Here is an 8,020-nt window from a genome sequence, read left to right as displayed (position 1 = left end):
TTAATACATTAAACGGACTATCTATTCTAGGGACTTTATTAATCAACCATAATAAAGAAAATGCCTTTAAATAATTCGATACAAGTACAAAAAGTATTGGCCTCTAGGGCTTACACCAACAAAGCCGTGGTTACCGTTTGAGATTTGGTTTCGCCGATTGGTGAAAATGTTACTCAAGCTGTGGTTACCGTTTGAGATTTGGTTTCGCCGGATGGTGAAGATGTTACTCTGAGGAGTTTAGCATCATGACGTCATATCAACAATATTCCCCAGTAGTGCGATATTGGAGGAAAATTTTCCGTCGGGCGGAGATGGAAATGAAGATCAGAGAACGTTACGCGATGAGTGCGAAAATCAAGGAAAATGGAGAAAAGGAAGTGTTGAGCATTTTCTGGAGAACGGGGTCCAACTAGAGATTGGAGTTGAAGATTGTATCCGGGATGAGGTCCTTAGGATTGTCTTCTGATCATGTGTCACCTTAGACTTTGGCTGAGGCCAACAGGGGTCGTTACAGGTGTCTTTTGAGGAAGAAATGTGCATGTTACCTTCCTGTTGTGAAGGTGTACCCTCTGGTGTCGTCATTAGAGTGGTGTTTGGTGTTATTTCCGACGTTGCCAGCGGAATTATCACAAGAAAATGGAGAACGGGGTTCAAATGGAGAAAGGAAGACATAAGGTGTTTTCTGGAGAACGGGGCTCACAATGGCGATCGCGAGTTATCGTCAGGCGACTGGGGTTCAAATGGAGAATGGGGTTCATTGTTTGGCAAACAAGAGTAATATGAAGTTGTCGGGGTTCAAATGCGGTGATCCGAGATCATCCGCGCGAAAGAAAATATTTGTTCGGGGTTCAAGAAAAAAAAAAGGGAAATCATATGTTGTGGGGTTCAACAAAAGCAAAAATATAATAATCCCCAGCGGAGCACAAATTGTTCGTCTGTTCTTGGTATTCAAACACTCTTCACTCTGTCATCTAAAAGCCGAGGTTGTTCATATCGACAGGTTCACAGTGGATTGAATAGGGGCAGCTGTAACACCTCAAAATTTGCCCTCCTCTTCTTGGGACTAGTTTAGCATATTGCATTTCATGTTTTAGGACATTAGGCATTTGCATATTGCATATCATGTGTAAATAATGAAGTCATCCTCCAAAGTCTTTTCAGAGATGGAGAAGTGATATGATTCAAGCTTGAGGGTTTCTATGGACTGATTGTCAACCATCTGAGGGTGTGCATTTCAATTAGGGTTTTCCTAATCCTTCAAAGGTTTTGAGCATTATATTGTTTGCAAGGATATGTCACCATCATCATGGTTCTATCATCATCAAGGGTCTCATGATTCATGTTCAGTTTCCTTTGGATTAGGGTTTTGACCTCTGGTCAACCCTAATTAATGACTTCTATTCCAGCCAGAGTTTTTCAAGGAGAAGAGGTATTCTATTTAGATGGAGATCACATGGTTATCATGAGGAGCTTATATGAGCTAGGGTTTCATTTTTGTGCAAATTCCTCAAGTGGTAGAGGCTCAAGCTGATCAGAGCATGTCAAGGTCATCTGAGGACCTATACAATCAATTGTGTAAGAGCTGAGGGCTTTGAGGGGGAGAAATGAGTTTCAACACTTCATTCATGTTCAAAAGAGGTTCATTTATCATGTCAAACACATACCTCGAAGAATTTGAAGCCAAATCAAAAGTTTCCCAAAATAGAAAGTAACCTGTAATTGAAAGTTTCCAAAAATGGCAAGTTTTTGGTTCATATTCAATTTGACTTTCCAACATCAAAAAAGCTTCAAATGAAATTTTGTTGAACATGAAAGTTAAATATCTTTCTCTCCTCTTTCCAAAAAGTCCAAGATCATGATCATCTGATGAATGGTTGAAGAATTATGGCCAAAGGATGACAAAGTGCACATGGAATTTCAAAATGCCATAACTTTTGATCCAAAACTCCAAATGAAGCAACTCTTTTTGCAAATTGCTTCTCATGACCTATATTTTCCAAATCAAGCATTGCATTGCATGAAAAAAGTTCATATGACCATGTATCCATTCATGTGCATTTTGGAGGGAAAAGTGATAATTCAAAATTGGTTCATCATGCATGCCAAATACCATTCCAAAATTGTTCATTGGCTGATTTTAAGTGAATCCAAGCACTTGCATGAGGAAATTCACGTGGTGCATGGTCATGAAAGTCCATTATTCATTTTTTGGTAAGGCATTTCAATTTTCACTAATCATGATTAGCACAAGCCTAATTTTGATTTCAGAGTGATTAGTACATGGTATAAATAGAAAATCATAACAGAACTTGGCATAATCACATTTTTTAGATCTAGAATCCATTTTCCCTCCAAAACTCTCTCTCCTTGGATTTCAAAAATTCTCCACAAACACACATTTTCTTCATAGAATCATGATCATGGAAGAGTTTTGAGCAAGATCCAGTCATAATTCGTGGAAATTGAGCAAGGTTTGAAGCCATTCAAGCACATCAACACTTCAATGGAGGTTTGAAATTCAACAAGATCCAAGACAATTCAAGTGCCAATTACTACATAGAGCTTCATATCAAGGTTGGAGGAGAAGATCTGGATATTTTTTGAAGCTTGAATCCACTGTTTTTGGTCACTGCACAACAGGTTGGTGGATTTTCGAATCTTTTCTTTTGCCAGTTCATGCATAGGATCTTGTAGATCTCATTTAGTAGAGAACGCTGATATGAGTATTATTGAATTTGGATAAGTATTGAAGAAGATATGTGGATTTCAAGTTTAGATCTAGGTTTGTTCTTTGCTTCGATCCAGGAAATCTAGAGAGAATTAGGCCAAACCATTAGCATATTTGAGATCTACACGTCGAGACAATTCCAATTATGTATGGCATGTAAATTTCTGGAAAAAATTATGAAGTTCATCATTGCCTCCGCCGCGGATTGGCCGGAGAAGACGACCGGAATCACTATTCCGGCCGTCTGGTGTGGCGATAAAAAAATATTTTCTTTTGATTTTACACATCAGAAAACATCCCGCACTGATAAATCTAAGTGTTATCGCTTCCATATGTGTCACAACCAATACACTAATGATTGTGTCCGAATGAAGGATGCCATTGAGGGATTGATTAAGAATGATCGATTGAATGAATATATCAAGAACGGTAAAAGAGATAGGGAGGAGTCACCCATAGGCAAATCCATCTCGAAGACTACAGACGTCGGGACCAGCGGCAAAAGCAATGAAGCTAGCAAGGTAAAGCGCCCGTACATCGCCGTCAAAACTAGAGGTGCACCCCGGGCAATTCTCCCCTCTAAAGGGACGATTAAGATGAAAATTTTCGAGATGATGGTCGTCTACATAAAGGAGGCAAGCACGTCGACAAAGGTTCCTGGCGGACCATGTTAGGATTTTGAGACTCTGAGAACGTTAGAGGCACCCCAAATGAGATATCCCCTGGTAATCACCGCTATAGTGGGGCAAATAGACATTTTTCGGATCCTCGTCGATGGTTGCAGCTCCTACGACATAATATACTCGAAATTGTTCAAGAAAGTGGATCTCGATAGAAGCAAATTATGGCGATACGAAGGCTTCAACCTCTAGGTGTTCAATGGAATGACTACCCTTCCTTAGGGATACATGGAGCTGGTGGTCTCCGTATGCGACGAGAAAGACACCTGAAAGGTTATAAGTGGTTTTCGCATCGTCATTTCTAATCATTTCCTCGTAGTATTTTAGCTCAAGGTAATGTTTATCCCTTAAACATGCCTTCTATTCCAAAAAGTGCTATTCTAGAAAGTAGAGTGCCACCTTCTCCACGCCATGCTATTCCAACTCCAATTAATGTTTATCCCTTAAATATGCCTTCTATTCCAGAAGAAAGTGATATATCATAAATTGTAGTGCCACCTAATCCGCGCTATGCCCTTCAAGGTTCAAGGAAGATCAAGATTCTAGGTTAACATGATGAAAGACTTTACCTAAACTACAATGCAGTGTCTGTTATGTCTAAATAAAACAGATATTAATAATGTAATTGAAATCCCACATTCTAATGAAACAACTATATTAATTAGAATGAAACAACAGCAATGGGAAAAACGGTCACTTGCTAAATGGCTTCCAACCTCATGACAGAGCAACAATGCGGAACCATTTCGTCATTAAGCATCATAACTATTGTTGAAACAACCGGAACCGTTAAACAAAGAGTGGACATTTGTTTATAGTTGACTCAGGTAAGTTTAGATAGTAACTCGCTTCCTCATATTTTTCTAACAATGAAATAGTCAAATCTTTTCCAAAAATGAAGAGTATCTTCCATACGAAAGACGTGTTAGAAACTCAATTAAGTGATAACATAAAAAGTGGTGAAAATACATTAAAATAAGAATTGGTGCATACAATAATAATCAGATTCACACACTACGGAAACATGTGCAATATCATGTATCTATACCTCACCCACACCACAATCAACTCGCACAAATCATACAAGAATCTTCGTCATATAGAAACATCTCATCATTATGTAATGCAATGAAACATTGACTCAATTCATGCTCGTCGCGGTTCACATTCTGAACCGAACTCATAACTCGACTCTATATGCATGTGGTGCCGTTATGGACAACACATGTCCATCACGCTCCTGAATCCCCATCATAGGACCAGAGCGCACCAATTCGCTACTAACACCTTTAGTAGTGCTTCACCGATTCTTATCTGGAACCAGCTACTCGCTCCTGAATCCACGCCATTGGACCAGAGCACACCAAATTGTTACTATCACCACAAGTAACGCTTCACCGATTCCCATCTGAAACCAACTATCCGCTCCTGAATCCATACCAACGGGACAGAGCACATCAAAACTGGACCGAACTCAGTACACCATGATGCATTATTTTCAACAACATGCAATATCACCAAAATTATCACTGTGCAATCACCACAATTATGCACGCCAATAATACATAATTAATAACCATATAATCATGTCATTCATACACAATAAGAATCATGTACACACCATATAACATCATCAAACAACAACACAATACAATTTACATATTCACATACAACACTCGCTCATATTAAATCCACTCAACATTGATTCATCATTAATCATGTACAATTATCAGAGTTATACATATGATACACAACTTATATTCACACATTGAACATATATTTATACATAAATTATCTCACAAAGCACTACCATTAGGTAGCTTTGTGCGTTAGCTCTTTAATGCTTCAAACGTCACTCCGTTTGGACTTACGGAATCAAAGTTACTATCAAAATCGTCGGGGAATAAAACATGTTCAGTTTCAGAAATTTTTTAAAAGTTATATAGCAACAATCGGTTGACATGAGATTTCAATCGATTATCATAAAGTCCAATTGCTCACTGACTTTTGCAAAAACATACTTAAAATCCCATGTATTGATTAACTCATTCCAGCAATCAATTGACATTTAATTTCCCCCAAAAAAATACACACATGCAATCGATTGATATATTGTGTCAATCATTGATATAGATTTTTTTTTTCAAAAATAAAGGCATTCAATTGATTGACATAGGGTGTCAATCGATTGACATCATGTAGTTTTTCAGAAATCTCAATTTTCTTTGCATCGCTCATCTTCTTCATCACATACCTCTCATACTTCAAACCAGTCTCCATTATATCATTCAAAACACAACAATTCACATTCTAATATGATCCAACATATCGATAAATCACTGATCTACACAACTCTATCAATTTCATCATGAATTATTCTATCATATTCATACTCTAAAACACTCAATTTCACATCAATTTCATCATTAAATCAATTTAATCATGACATAAAACATCATAGCCTCAACAAACACAATATCACAACAGTTCATAACATCAAAATATAATTTGTACTTATCATCTATCATATTATCATCAATCAAATAGAAAAAGTAAAACCCTGAGGGAGGTTAATGGAAACCTCTCTACCCTTTCATGATTTAGGCACCCTTAATTGACCTTCTCCTTCAAGTCCTAGCTCTCCACTCTTGTTTCTATATTTTACTATTCTATTTCACGTATTGACAAAAGGCTAAAAAACATAATTTTCTCTAATTTCAAAATATATAATATTCTAATTACTTTTGCATAATAATTATTATTGCCCAACTAAATCTCCATTTCTCTCCACTCACCACATACTTTTCTCAATTCACACAATTGACCCAATTCCTCGTTGTTTGTGAAATTATGAGATTAGAAAAATGTATCTTAAGTCTCATGTTGTCCATTATATAAGATGTATAATATTGTTTGTGCTTTGGATCATTAAGCTTGATATCGGGATCCTGACTGGGGCCTTTGATGATCGCATAACAATTATAAATCAATTATTTTTTGAAAAAAAAAATTTAATTAGTTTAAATTCATTAATTTTTAACAATACCCAGTATCCACCATGATACACCCTTTATGTCCCACTTCAATAGATTTTGTAATTAATAATTCTACATGACCAATATAGTTTAACAATTTATATTTGTATGTTGTTTTAATTTTTTTAATTAATTAAATTGTAATTGCAATTTGTGATAAATATCGGTGTCAAGTTAGAAATATATGTTAGAGTATAAATGTAAATATTTGTTTCTTTACATATTACTCTAATATTATGTCAGCCATAATCAATCATAATAATTGAATTTATTTATTATTAAATTAATTATTATTTTAGTATTTTACCGTGATGAAAAAATAACTTTAGTTCACCATAATAGACTTCACCATAATCTAATTCACTATTAATCACATATTTCCAAAGAGTTAACATCAATGGAATTTAATGCTTCATAGGAATGACAAAATGGTTCTGACCCACAGAGAGAAAGCCTGTTTTATTCACATTTTTCTGCGGGACAGACCAAGATTTTAACCTCGCACCCTCTAGTGTGCCCGTCTCGTCCCAATTTATTGCGAAGCAAACATTAACATATATTTTTTGCATTTCTAGACTTAAAAGATGCAGTTCCCACCCTGTCCGCTCTAAATTTTTTTCGGTGGGGTGTATCAAAGTTTTAGGCACACACCCTTAACTATACTTATACAATTTTCTGTAGGTTTTTGCGGGACAGACTTAAACAGAGCGGACATGCTCGTTTGTCACTCCTATTACCATATTATAGATTTAAGAATTTTCTTCAATAAAAAAAAGTAGACACAAATACATCAATTATTTAATTAACATAATTGTTTTCAACTAAGAAAGAGTAACAAAATCTTGTACGAAACTACTTTCTATTTTTTGTCTTTTACTTCTTCCTGATTAATTAACTTGTTGATTTGTAATTGAGGAAATAATGTTCAATGTTAAAGTGACTAATGTAATATTATAAGAACCAATCACATTATTAACATCTTTTTTTAAAGGTAATGCACACGTATTTATTTCACCATATCAAACAATGATGAGAAAACCACACTAAAAATAGACTTAAATGTAGTTCAAGTCCCTTTGTTTTCATTTAAAAATAATATTTTATTAATATTTTTAAAAAATCAACTATTTAGTCCCTTTATTTTAATATTTTAAAATTGTAATCCTCCACTCCATTTAGATGTCATTTTTGTTAATGTGACATTCTAATTGATGACATAGTTGTGTTAATGTGGTATTATGAAAAATGTACATCACTTAAAAGTTATTATATTTATTTAATAATTTTTTGGTATCATATGTTAATTTTAAGGTTCATTTTGACCCATTAACTTAAAAAAATTATGTTGATCCTTTAACTCTTTAAAAGATACCATGTTAATCATTTTCGTCTAAATAACGACAAATTTAACGATGAATTTCTAAGTTTTTCGTCACTAATTAGATAAAATGAACTAACATGATACATTTCGAAGAGTTAAGGGATTAATATAAACCCTTTTTAGATTAAAGAACCAAAATAAATTATGATATTTAACATACAAGACAAAAAAAAAACATTAAACCTTATTTATTTTA

The sequence above is a fragment of the Lathyrus oleraceus genome, chromosome 3 (genome assembly GCF_024323335.1).
Source record: "Lathyrus oleraceus cultivar Zhongwan6 chromosome 3, CAAS_Psat_ZW6_1.0, whole genome shotgun sequence".
Classification (NCBI taxonomy): domain Eukaryota; kingdom Viridiplantae; phylum Streptophyta; class Magnoliopsida; order Fabales; family Fabaceae; genus Lathyrus; species Lathyrus oleraceus.
This window is presented reverse-complemented; position numbering follows the sequence as displayed.